This window comes from Hibiscus syriacus, unplaced genomic scaffold, assembly GCF_006381635.1.
Source record: "Hibiscus syriacus cultivar Baekdansim isolate YM2019G1 unplaced genomic scaffold, ASM638163v2 tig00110597_pilon, whole genome shotgun sequence".
Lineage (NCBI taxonomy): Eukaryota > Viridiplantae > Streptophyta > Magnoliopsida > Malvales > Malvaceae > Hibiscus > Hibiscus syriacus.
In genome coordinates, this window is record NW_024062795.1 from 4,080,062 (window position 1) to 4,094,751 (window position 14,690).

At 34.3% G+C, this 14,690-nt stretch overlaps 1 pseudogene; it reads right to left on the reverse strand.

Moving 5' to 3' along the window:
- Nucleotides 1-478: 478 nt before the first annotated feature.
- Nucleotides 479-2,857, reverse strand: LOC120133948 (annotated as a pseudogene).
- Between the last annotated feature and the right edge of the window lie 11,833 nt (nucleotides 2,858-14,690).

Genomic DNA, 14,690 nt, shown 5'->3' on the forward strand with positions numbered 1-14,690 from the left:
AAAGTATTTGAAGTTTAAGATTGTTTGATTTCTCAAAAATAAATTAAATTTTAAATATATATATTTTTTCTGCTTGTTTCACTATTAATTCAAAGGAAAGAAAGAGAGTAAACATGTGAACCACACATTTCATAAAAAATTTCTTTAAACGGCCTAAAAATAGAAACAAAAAGAAACAGTAGATACATATTTAGACGAAAAATAATGTTAGATATTCAAAGTGAAAATAAAGTATATTTTAGACATTTATTTTTTAATTAAATTATTTTTATTAGTTTTAGATTTTTTTTAATTGTTCACTAGTGAATTTATCAACTGATCTTAAAGATAAAATTATATTATTCTTTTTTTTAAATTTGAGTTCGAATAAGTAGGTAAAACGTATGAATAGATAAACTATAATATAATATAAACGGGGAAAATTGAATTCACTCTTTATTTTATAAGATATGTGTGAATTTATTTAATATATATACGAAAAAAAAAACATAATCAGAGGTGCTACAAATGCATGGTAAAGTGTTTAGTTTCATCGCTACGACTGAGGGAGAAAGTAGAATCTGCTGTCCTGCTCCCAAATCCAACATTCGCCTTATATTCACCCAAGAATCCATAAAAACTATACGAACCATACTCATCTGTCACCCCCTTCATCTCCCCACTTTCCCATTCTTTCAATAGATTATCAACCACGTCACCAGCTGGTAAATTCTTCAAATTCTCATCAGTCAAACACATTTGGTAGCACCCTTCAGGATGAAGAGCTGTCCAAAGCATTATTCCTTTCACCGACTGATGCGAAAACCCTTCTCTCAATACCTCTTCTAGGAAAACACCCTGCAACTCTTTACCGACTTTGCTGCTAATGTCTACCTCCGTTAGCCATATGGGGAGTCTGAGTGTAGCCAACTTGTCCACCACGGCTCGCATTAGAGGAGGGTTCGGTACCGTGAAATGACTCTCCAACCCGATTCCATCCATGTACATGCCGCCACGTTCGAGATCTCTTATCCTTTCGATGAATATGTCGACTGTCAATTTAAAGTCGCTGCAGGTTTCGATGACGTTGAATTCGTTCATGAATAGGGTTGCTAGAGGGTCTGCTTGATGTGCGGTCTCGTAGAAATGCAATGTTGCATTCGAGTCCGAGTCATTGCTCGTAAAAGTCCCAGTGGAGCATCTCATTGCTGATATCCCAGTGTATGAATTCTTCCTTGTATTTTCTCATTAAAGCTTTGTATCCTAGAGTTAACTGCTGATTTTAGCTCGGGTCCAGTAAGGTTCCGAACCAATGCCGGAGTGGAGCTCTAACGAACTCCAACATATGGTCTGCTGTGGTGTAGTTGGGTCTTTCCTTGATCCGGTTCTGTTGCATCCCATTTTAGTTCATTTTTGAACACTGCCGCATTGAATCGTTCAACAAACCAGTTCTGCATCGTCGAAGAAGGGTATTCATTAATTATCGATGTTATACGAAAAAGTATCACCTTCCAACATGTATTAAGACATGAATACGAACCTGATAGGGCAAATTTCCAAGAATGGTGCTTGCTATTTCAGAACCAAATGGAAAATCCTTTGAGACTTGCTCTATAGTTATTGCTGCACCTTGCAGCCTATTTCCTTGTTGGTCTGAGACATATATTGTTACGGCACGCTTCCTTTGCTGCAAAAATCCATCGGAAAGAGGAACATAAGAATATTTAGTATCGTAGATTAAGTACTAGAAAAGTGTCTGAAGAGTAATTACAGTATTAATTATATATTGCTGGTTGATCCTCCATTCCTCATCAGTAAATGGCTGCAACGAAGCGCTAGCAACCGTTATATCGATGTCTTTACCATCTGAATTCTGCATATCCAAGACAGAAGAAAAAATGAATCTTACAAGCAAAATCAGTGAAAACATTCATGAGCTAATCTTCTACTTTTGAAAGCCTTACGTATATTGTTTTGAATGCAGGTTCACCTGGAATACTAGTAATGACAAACTCGAAGGCGAACCAAGAACGAATCCACCTTTGAGAAACGACCAACATCCATCCTTAGCCAAAACAGTCCCTATGCAATCGTCTCTCTGTTTTCAAGCTTGCCCTAATCAGAGCTGAATTTGAACCTCGTATTCTGATCCAAGCTGTTATGCATCAAAACATACTAAGCTGGGGTCAGATCTAGAGTAATGTTGAGAAACATGTAGGGTGACACTTACATGTGCCAAAAATCCAAACCTTAAACATTGCCACTTGTAGTGGCACGGGCGTTACAGTGTGACAAACCAGTAAGTCACTAACAGATACATAACAGTTCACCTTTGTTGTCGAATACATATTCGTATTCGATATTCATTTGGTAACATAGGTTGAGACCGTGGTATAACGAGAGGGAATGGAGAAACAGACTCGAAATTGAAGTGGAGAAATTAACTGGAGAAACAGTAAGTGTTGCCCGCAATGAGATTGTTCAAGACAAAAGCTGGGGTGTAAAAACCAGTGGCAGTTTCTCCGATAATGCTCGGTCAGATTATCGGAGGCTCATTTTTCAGTATCCCTCCTTAGTATAATGGCTCCTCCGGCTGTGCCTTACACTGCAAACCAACAATAATCAATACACAATGGTCTCTTTGAACAAACAATTTCAGTATATCCATAGTTTACCTCAGAGTAAGCAGTAAAATCATATAATGGCCCATCTGTAGCAACAAAAAGAAAAAGAACCAACTTAAGTTTTCTAAAAACCCCATTAGAATGGTTTGAACAATGAAAAAAAGAGAGAGATAACCATATGAAGCAGCCAAGAAACAACAACTAAGAAGAAAGAAGAAAGCCCAAAAGCCACCAAAAACAGGAGAATCTTTCATGTTTCCTATCTTAAAGCATGAAACAGAAACAGCTATTGCAAAAGCATTGCCATTGAACAAATGTCGAAGCTTATATTATATCGTAAAAGTAGTTCTCTTCAATGCAAACCTAAAGAATTAAGGAGATTTTAAAGACGACGGAGAGTGTACTTAATTAAAAGGTTGTGGTGGGGACCACAAGGGAACAGTGACAGGCCTTGAATAGGATTTAAAAAACATTCCGAAAACGTGATTTCTTCTGCGATATAACGGTTTCGTCGCCGTTCGAGTTACCTGTTACACCTGTAATAGTGCCCAATAGCGTCCGTTACGGCCGAAATAGCGCCCGCAACGACCACAATCACGGTAAAACCCAAAAATGACCGAAAACGTGATCGCAATCACGATTTGAAACCCCGGCCTTGAACACTCCCGTGCCTAGCTCATATGTTTTACTCAAAAAACAAAATAGGGTTTCATTTGATGTGGAGTTATATAAATAGACCAAAAGTTGAGAATTCGTTTCACTTTCACAGGCTTGGACTCAACGTGAAATAGTGGGAGGAGTGGTTGGCTCTTGGCTTAATCTTTAGTTTCTTATGCATTATTGAAGATTTGGATTGTTGTTAAGAACTAAATGATGAGACAAATTTCAATCTAAGATTTTGGTTGGGTGCAAACTCTGGTTTTTGTCTGCAAACTCAAACTCTGTGGTGTTACCGTAACATGGGTTGCTTTGGGTTTCCAAATATGGTGCACAAATTTAGTGTTTTGTCTGCATGGATCTTTTCCTTTTTAAGATTTGTGTTGAACACGTTTTATAATGTTGGAAAAAATAATTTGGTTTTAGAAAATTGTTAAAATGATAAAATTAGTTCTAATAATTTTTACAAATAATTCATTGTTTTTATTTTTATTTTGAGCATTTCAACTCTAATATTTTAATTTTGGTCAAAATAGTCTTATATTAGATGAAAATTTTTAGTTGACTAACGATAAACATTGATGACGTAAATTTTTTATATATGTTTACTTGATGACATGATATATGTCACGTCACTACAGTGATGATATGATATGTATTATATCACCCAAAGCGATAATAAATCACATCACTTAGTAATGAAATGTCACTTCACTTAACGTGATGATGTAACACATACCACGTCATCAATTAACACACATATGAAAATGTAACATCAACAATATATATTGATCGTTAGTCAAGTTTTTATCCGATAGAGTCTATTTTGACAAAAAGTTTAATTGTTGGGAGCTAAAATATTATAGAAAAATAATATGAAATGAAATGATCATTTGTACAAATGTTCTAATTTTATCATTATATCAAATAACAAAAACATTATCTATGGTTTTAGATTAGATACTTGGGAAATGACTACCAAAATTTAAGGGTTTGATCGGGTTCAGATGGCGGCGGTATTGGCTTTTTGGATTTAGATTCAAGTTCATTAGGGTTGGGGTTGGATCTGGTTTTGGACCTGAATTCAAATATTGGGATATGCTTGTGGGTTTAATTTGAGCCAAGTTTTGGGGTGGATGAGTCGGTTTAGTTTCCGGCTTAATTAGACCTAAGCAAAAAGCATAGTGGTCACAACTCACAATTTGGAGACGGGGTAGTTTTTTTTGTATGATAATGGAGAATGGAGAACACAATTTTATCCGAGGATTGAAGATGGTAACTAAAGGAAAGTGACATGGAAATAGTTGTGGACAGCGATACCTAAAGGCCAGTCAGTAAGGCTGTTCATTCGATTAATTCGGTGGTCGAACTGATCGAACTAACATTAACCGAATTAATTGAACTTTTTTTTTCTTTAACCATTAATCGAACCGAACTTTTTTTTCAAAAATATTAACCGAACCGAATAAATTTCGGTTTCGAATTAACTGAAATTTTTTAGAATTTTCGAATTTAATACTTTTTTAATTTTCGAACAGATAATTAATTAGATTTCATATCGAACATATGAACACAAACCCAATCAGCTACCTTTTAGGTTCAAATCGAAAATGCCAATAGAAACTAATCTAAAGAAAATCAAAATAACTTAATCCCATCATTCGTTTGCCTTGCCCTTGTTCCAAGCAAACATTAACCCAGAAAACAAAGGCGGGTGATTCAGAACAAACAAAGATCCACATCTAATTGCCACAATGAAAACAGAGTTATCTCAGGGAACACGAAAGAACATTCAAAACCAACCATTCATGAAAACACCCAAGAAGGAAAACCACCCAAATCGCATGGAAAAAAATAAAGACCCATTAGTTTATTCATCTTGAAAGACAGCACAAAAGGAATAATTAACCCAAAAATCTTACCTCTCAATAGCCAGATTATTTCAAGCAAAGAACTCTTATTCTTTTCTTAAAAACGTGGGAGGTTGTTTGCTTTAACTAGAAAGATAAAAAGAAGACAATAAATAACAAGGCACATTGCTTCCTGTTTATTACTTTCTGTATTTGTTAGCTATAAACTTGTGAAACCACGTACTGCAAGTTCCTATGCTGTCAAACGCGTGCTCCACCTGCCCATGCTCGAGTCAAAAAATCCGGAATGCTCGTGCTCCACATTCAAGAAATGGCTGTAAGTTACACAAATCAAGGCATAAAATAATTGATAATCGAGTAGAAGGAAGTGGGGGCAGCATGGAGTGAAAAAAATAATAAAAAATATTTAAGGATTAATTCGGTTAATTAACCGATTTTGAACCGAATTAACCGTTAACTAAATATTCAAAAAATCATTAACCGTTAACCGACCGAACTAATTCAGTGACCAACAGAATTAATCGAACTAATTTAGTTCGATCGGTTAACCGAATCAGTTCAAAAATTTGAACACCCATACCAATCAGTCCTCCATTGTCAGACCATTTATTGCAACAGATTGCTCAATTGTTGCATTAACAATTTAATTGACACCAACAAAAGAAATGTCTTCCAATAGATCAATGAAAGACATCGGAAGAATTTGAACAAAATTCTCAACTTATCATCATACATCTTTCCAGAGAGAAAAATCATAAAATCAGACTATTCATACATATAACGAAATTATATCAGACCACAAAGTGTTCTTGAATCACTGATTACCTAATAAAATGATGAATCAGATAGCAGTGTGTATCACTCTAAAAAATATTTGTCACTGTTGTAGATACTCGATTTGTCCGGGGTTTTGTCTGGAGTTATGTCGGAACAGACTCGAAGCAATGGCAACTTAACCCGACCCCAAACCAGTTGAAGGCCCAACTCCAACCCACGTGGCTACTCTATGGAAAACAAGGATAGTTATGGGGGTTAACAAATGTTATCGGGAGTTAACCAAGAGAATCGGGGTCCATGATTTTAAACAGAGAGAAAGAAAGGTGAGGGTCGGTTTTTATTGGAATTAACCGCCATAGGAAAAGGAAGTGATTAACCACTGGAAACTATCTGGAGAGGGGATGACACGCAGAAAAATAGGAGAAAACAGAGATCATAGGGGGAAAAAGTGAGGAGAACAAAAGACCATCTTGTAATCAGAGAGTAAAAGAAAAAAAAAAAATTCCTTCTTCATATAACATCCATTTTTCAGCAAATACAAAACGCAAATTTCAGAAGCAATTGAACACCATTACGAAAACCAGAGAGCATTTTTTATTTTTTTATTTTACACAATAGAGCAAGAAGGAAAAACAATGTGTAATTTTTTTTCCCATAGTTAAAAATCAAACGGTGTAACAAAGGATTCGTCCTTCTTTTCCGAAAAGTATTAGATGCAATCTTGGAAAGTAAACAGGGGCTTCCATTTTGATATACAGAGCATACAAGGGAATATTCTTCGAGAGGTATTCAACCATTTCCATACTTCAGTAACTATTTTCCATTATTATTAAAAGCATGTTCGAGCCAAACAAAATGAAGAAGTAGAGAGATTACTTACCCTTAGTCTTAGAGACCATCCGTTCGTGTCGTCGGGATTGAGAGATGAGTAATTGAGATTTCTGTTTTGAGTGGTCAGAGTAGAAGGCCGTGTTGAATGGAGAGTGGCCATCGGCGAACGGTGGCCGGTGTGAAGAACTTGAAGCTTTCGTAGGAATAGAGGGAAGTTTGAGAGAAGGAGAGCGGCTGAAGGTTCTTTTTTTGCGTGAGATTAGCTTAGGTTTACTTTAGTTTAGGTTTTATATTATAACTTTAGGGTAATTTTCTCTCATGCCCCTATGCTTTAGCCGAATATTTCTACTTTAGTCACTTTAGGACTGCTTTTGAATTTACCTTTTTGTTATTTGTCCTGATTTTGATGTTTTCCCAAATTTAGGTTGTAGTTATAATTTTCGGGTTATTTAGGTTTAAGTCATTCATAGTTTTTTTAATCCTTGTTTTAATTCGATTGATATGTCTAATTATCATTTTATTTTAATTTATTCCTTAATTGAATTTGTGAATAATTTGAATCTAACCCCTGATTATTTTGTTATTATGATTTAGTTTCCTTTTTAGATCTATTTAGCCAAACTTTAAATTTTTATTATTATTATACTGTACATACAGCAACAGTACATTACTTACATGTCATAATGCATGTGTTTATTACACGTGTCGCTTTATATTATATATTATGTATATATTTTTTATAACTTATGCATATTGTTTAATATAGAAAACTATTGTGTTATAAAAAACGTGGGTGCATTTGCTTTGAAAGTAGTCATTTAATGCTATAATATATATATATAAATACTCATATTTTACAAAGACTTGATTGCTTGCATCTAGACGTGGCCATGATATTTTATTAGTATAGTAACATCATTTGCATAACTCGACATATTACATAATTGTATTAAGTGTAATACACTTTTAATTTAAAATTATTTTAAGTGGGTTGTCATAACGCATTTGAGGTCCGCTTTTAATGATTTTAAAATAAAAGTGTATCCCATTAGTGACGCCTAAAAATTGATCAATCACTTTAAAATTTGGGAATTGAAGAAAAAGAAATGTTCGGCTATTTAAATTTATCGAGAAAATGTTGTTATAGCTTTTAAGATCTGGTATCGATATTTGTAAATAATTGAACATTCTTTATTTTTCTAAAATGACTTGGTAATTTTAATTTAATTTATTTGAGTGTTTTTGAATATTATTAAATTCATATCTTTGTTTTATGGGATCAAACGTCAAATTAAGTTCGAATTTGTAAAGTTTATCGCAAAGACGTTAATTAATCGACGAGGTACCGATTTAGGGCATTGTGGGGGTGCTAATCCTTCCTCACACATAACCGACTCCCGAACTCGAATTTTGGTAACGCAGACAACTATTTGTCGTTTTAATTAAAATTATTTTTTTATTTAAAATGGCAATACGTTTTTGGGTGCTCAATCACACCCTAATCAAAGATTGGTGACGACTCCTCGAACCGTACGTTTTCTTTTAAAAAGGAATCCCAAATTGTTCGAAACAAGAGGTTTTCTAAAATCACATTTGTTTTTAAATTAAAAATCAATTGAAAGAGGATAAGTTAAAAATTGATGTGGTTTTCAAAATCTCACCTTTTAAGGAAAAATCGTTTCGACAGCTTGGCGACTCCGCTGGAGACTTTTTTTTAGAGAGTCACGCCGATAGTCGATTAATTAATTGTCTTTACAATTGAAAATTATAAATTCATTTTAATTTGGTTTTGATCCCTTGTTTGGTTTTTAATAAGTTTTGTTTGTATTTTGATTTTTTTTTTAATTTAATTCGATTAACTAATAAATAGTTGTATTGATTTGTTTGCTAATGGTTTCAGATTAATTGTGTGAATTTAGGAAATTTTGAGTGTCTTTATTGTGTGTTTTTTTGCTTTTCCTCACACATTGCACAGCTGCATTTTCATTACATGAGCTAAAACCCCGCTCCGTCCTATTTAAGTAGGAGTGAGAGACTATGCCCTCGTGTGGTTTTCACCTCCGCATGGGATAGTGGATCGCTCCTGAAGCTCACGCCTTATGGTCCTCGTGATGGTAATCACCTCCGCATGGACATAAGGAGGTGTGTTCTCTCGAAATTGAACTCGATTCCCTAAAGCCTGTGATGGGCCAGGATTGAGGGTTCGATAACCCAAGAGGGCACCGATAAGGACAATTCGAGAACATATTACTTTAGAACCGAACCCAGCATATAGTGAACATAGAGCCCGAACTTAGGTCGAGCTTAACCCGAACCTTAAGAGTCCCGTGAGGAGGGTACACAAGGAAAAGCTTTTTGAGTCATTTATTTTCACTTTTCGAATAAATGCATGCGAACTAGAAATCATGCGGTTAGGTTTATTTGTCAAGCAAGCATGCGAATTAGATATTATGCGGTTAGGGTTTTAATGTTCAAAAAAAATATAGGGGTAGATATCATGTTGGGTAGGATCTATTAAAGCATGATTAGGTAGTCAGCATGTGAGGGTAGGTTTTTATTTAATGATTATGATACTTATTATTTTGTTGTTGATATTATGTGCACTAATCCATTTTTGTTCTATGTCTATTTTATTTTGATTTGATTGCATTTGCATCTTCATGTCATCCAAAGGTGTTAATTCATAATTGATTGACTAATAAGAAGGTTGTACATATTGAGACAAGAAATTCTAAATCATGTAGTCAAAACCGGGAGATCCAAAGATGTTCAAATGATCCATGAAGAAGGACATCCGATGAATGAAGAAATCTGAAGCTGATTGAAGACTTCCTTTAAAGGAGTGAAGGCCAAGATATTCCCTCAGAAGATAGATACAGTTATACCAAGGACAAGAAGACCCTTCACAAAGACATTGTTAAAAAACATTTTTGATATTTCGATATAACAAATTAGGTTAAATGAATTTTAAGATTTTTACAAATGATTTTACAATTTATATTCGATTCAATTTATCGAATATCAAATTATTACTCCAAGTCTTTGAAGATCAATTTTAATCCTTACTAAATGTGTAAAATTGTGATTTGTACTTAAACTATTTTTGAAACAATTTTCACAAAGTATTTTGAACCAAAATCAAGCCTTAAATCAATTTTTCAAAGGCATGCACCGATGCATCAATATCATGCATCGATGCATCAATGAATAAATTGAAACATCGAATGCATTCCATGCACCGATGCACTCTCCATGCATCGATGCACTCTGATTTAATTAAAACATCGAATGCATTTGATGCATCGATGCACAATCCATGCATCGATGCACCAGGCTATTTTTCAAACATCGAATGCACTTCATGCATCGATGCACTAGGAGTCCAACGGTTAAAATATTTGAAATTTTACACTGATACACCGATGCATAATGGTCATGCATCGATGCATGAGACGCTCCCACCCAGAAAATTAATTGTTTTCACACAATGACGACTCTATTGACTCCACTAATTATCACCAACGTTCAGAATTGATTCAAGGAGTATTTAAACAAGTTTAGAAGCCATTGATCAACAACAAGAAACATTAAGAAACTAGAATCAAGAGAGAATCAAAGAGAAAGCATCAAACCTCAAGTTTGAGCATTTCAAGCCTATTTTTCATTCAATATTCATTTTGCTTTCAAGAACACTTTTGTGCTCAATTGTATTTATTCTTGAGTGTTCTTTTCTTTGTTCTAGAATTGAGCAAACAATCTACCTTGTGAGGATTTCCTTATAAGTTTGCAAATTTGTATTGTTCTCTTTGGGAGAGAGTTTTTCTCAGGAATTTGGGGTATAATTCTTGAGGGTTTGTAAGGTTACTCTTTGTCATAAAAAAAGACAAATTAGTGAATTTGAGGAAAATCCTTAGTGTGGATAGCTAAGGTAGTGGACGTAGACTTTGATTGAGAAAGTCGAACCACTCTAAATCACTTTGCAAATCTTTTCAATTTTCTGCAAAAGTTTCCACCGAAATTTTTAATTGCCAATTCACCCTCCTCTTAGCCAATTCCGTCGATCGATTAACTCAATAATTGGTATCAGAGCATCACTCATTTGAAGGTTTAATCGCCTCTTGAGTCGATTCGGGAAGAGTTACATCGATTATCAAGTCATCAATGGCCTCCGCTTCAAATTTTGACTCCAGTCTCGATTCGATGCCCGTCAACAAGCCTCCTTTCTTCAATGGAGCTAACTATGCCTATTGGAAGAATAGGATGATGTACTTTATTCAAACAAGTGACATGGGAGCATGGAATTCCGTAGAAGAAGGATACATCAAACCTCTCACTCATCCAAAGTTGTGGAGTGAAGGAGAGATAAGAATGTTCCAGCTCAACTCCAAAGCCATCCATATCATTTTTTGTGCTCTTGGACCAGATGAATACGGAAGAGTTTCATCGTGTAAAACCGCCAAAGAAATATGGAACAAACTTCAAGTCACTCATGAAGGTACCGATAAGGTAAAGAAATCTAAAATTAGTATTCTAACGCATAGCTATGAAAATTTCAGGATGAAACCAAATGAAGATATCAAAGCTATGACGGATAGATTTTCAACGATTGTCAATGGTCTCAAATCATATGGAGAGATCATTTCAAATGAAAAGCTTGTGAGGAAGTTACTCTACTCCCTCCTAAAATCGTGGCAATCAAAGAAGATGGCAATCATCGAGTCTAAGGACTTAACGTCCTTAACTCTTGAAGAGCTAATTGGGTCACTCCTCACTCATGAAATGATGCTCAAAGATGAGGTGTACCTCGACAAGATTGATGAGACACCAAAGAAGAAGGAGGATGAGAAAAACATTGGAGTTTCTCTCAAATTCACAAAAGATGAGAGTGATTCGAATGACGACGAAGACGACGAGAAAATGGCATTGTTTGCCAAACGGTTCAGAAAAATGATGAGACCTTATCGAGGAAGAAAATTCAAACGAAATGAAGGCCTCAAAAATGAACCGAAAGAGAAGGACCCAATCATTTGCTATGAATGCAAAAAGTCGGGGCATGTCAAATATGATTGCCCACAATTGAAGAAAAAGGGTCAATCAAAGAATAAGCACAAGGCTCATGTGGCTACATGGAGCGATGAAGAAAGTTTCGATGAATAGGAACAAGAAGTAGCTAATTTGTGCTTGATGGCATTCGGGGAAAATTCTAAGGTAACCTCTAACTCATCCAATTTTGATGATTTATCCTATGATGAGTTATTAGAGGAATATAATGGGTTGGCTTCGGATTATGAGAAATTATTTTTAAAATATAAAAATGATGTTTCAAAATTGAAAAATGAAAACAAACTCATATCCAAAACCAACAACGATCTTGAAAGTAAAATCAAAGATTTGCAAATCAAACTAGAAGAGTTTGAAAAGAAAAATTTAGATTTGCAAAATTTACTTTCAAAGATCAATGATGATCATCAAAAGAAAATTGATGATCTTAAAATTTATTTTGATAAAGTTGGAACAAAACATTTTGAAAAAGGTGGAAATTCAAAATCCAACTTTGTTACAAAAAGTTTTAAAAACTACAATCATAGAGGTCCCCAAAGAACTTCTAATGGAAAAATCGTTAGAAGTATATGGGTTCCTAAAAAACTCATTACTACTAAAGATAAAGATATCCTACACAAATGGATATCTAAGGGGACTAGGATTTTGGAACTAATGAATATGGACCCAAAAGAATTTGGGTACCAAAAATCAAAAATTAATCTATGTTTGTAGGGAAAGGAGCATTGCTACAAGGCACGGGAAACAAATTCAAATTCATGGTACCTTGATAGTGGATGCTCAAGACACATGACCGGAGACAAAAGCCGGTTCATTGAGCTTAACGCCAAAAATGGAGGAGAAGTGACATTTGGAGACAATTCAAAAGGTCACATTGAAGGTATTGGTACAATAGGTAATACCTCTTCCATACAAATTAAAAATGTTTTATATGTGAATGGATTAAAGCATAATCTATTGAGTATTAGTCAATTATGCGATAAAGGATTCAATGTCTTATTTGAAATTTATGGTTGTAAAGTCATTGACATTGCATCTAATCGGATTATGTTTGTTGGTCATAGAATAGGAAACATATACATGGTGCATTTAGATTCTTTTGATATGACTAATTTATGCCTAGTTGCTAAGGATGAGCATGATAGTTGGTTATGGCATAGGAGACTAGGACATGCTAGTATGAGTGTTTTGCAACGATTAATTCAAGGAGACCTAGTAAGAGGGTTTCCTAAGCTTAAATTTGATAATGATAAAATATGTGATGCTTGTGCTAAAGGAAAACAAAAGCGAGTTTCTTTTAAATCCATTAATGATGTATCAACTAGTAGAGTTTTACAATTGATCCATTTAGATCTTTTTGGGCCAACTAGAACTACTAGCTTGGGTGGAAAACAATATGCATTTGTCTTAGTAGATGACTACTATAGATATACTTGGGTTCTATTCTTAAGTACAAAAGATGAAGCATTAGAACATTTCATCACATTTTTAAAAATTATCCAAAACGAAAAAGGTTACTCTATCACTAGTGTTAGAAGTGATCATGGAATTGAATTTGAAAATCTTGGATTTATTGAATTTTGTAATTCTAATGGTATTAACCATAATTTTTCAGCACCTAGAACTCCTCAATAAAATGGAGTTGTTGAGAGGAAAAATCGAACTTTAGAAGAAATGGCTAGAACCATGCTTTGTGAAAATAATTTGCCAAAATATTTTTGGGCGGAAGCCACAAATTCCGCCTGTTATGTTATAAATCGAGTAATGATTAGGCCAATTTTAAAGAAAACTCCATATGAAATTTTCAAAAATAAAAAGTCTAACATTAGTTATTTTCATCCTTTCGGATGTAAATATTTTGTTTTAAACAACGGTAAAGAAAACCTTGGCAAATTTGATGCTAAAAGTGATGAAGGAATTTTTCTGGGTTATTCCTTAAATTCTAAAGCTTATCGTTTATTTAATAAAAGAACTTTAGTTGTAGAAGAGTCTATACATGTTATTTTCGATGATAATCCCCTTCCGAGAAAGGATTCTTGTGTTAATGATGATGTAGGAATTGTAAATACAAATGACGTTAGACATGACGTTGGAGAATCATCATCAAAGGAAGAAATAAAGGATGAGGAAACTCATGATCCCCTCGAGAATCCAACCATTGAAGAAAAGGAAGTATCTTATCCAAGAGAGTACAACTATGTCAAGGATGGTGAAGTTATAGGTGATCCATCTAAAGCGGTAACTACTTGATCTTCTCTTAGAAATATTTGTAATTATATTGCATTTATTTCATGCATAGAGCCTAATAACATCAAAGAAGCATTAAAAGATGAACATTGGATTATGGCTATGCAAGAAGAATTAAATCAATTTGAGAGAAGTAAAGTATGGACATTAGTTGAAAGGCCTAGTAATAAAACTACTGTAGGTACTATATAGGTATTTAGAAATAAGCTTGATGAAAGTGGTAATATAGTGAGGAACAAGGCTAGACTTGTTGCTCAAGGCTATACTCAAGAAGAAGGCATAGACTATGATGAAACATACGCTCCCATAGCTAGGATGGAAGCAATTAGAATGTTATTAGCATTTGCATGTTTCAATGAATTTAAATTATATCAAATGGATGTTAAAAGTGCATTTTTAAATGGTTTTATAAAACAAGAAGTGTATGTGGAACAACCTCCAGGTTTTGAAGATTCAAATTTTCCGGATCATGTTTTAAAATTGACAAAAGCTCTTTATGGTTTAAAACAAGATCCTAGAGCTTGGTATGAAAGATTGTCAAATTTTTTAATTGAAAAAGTTTTTTCAAAAGGAAAGGTTGACAATACATTGTTTTTAAAGAGAAAATGTAAAGATTTATTAGTAGTTCAAATTTATGTTGATG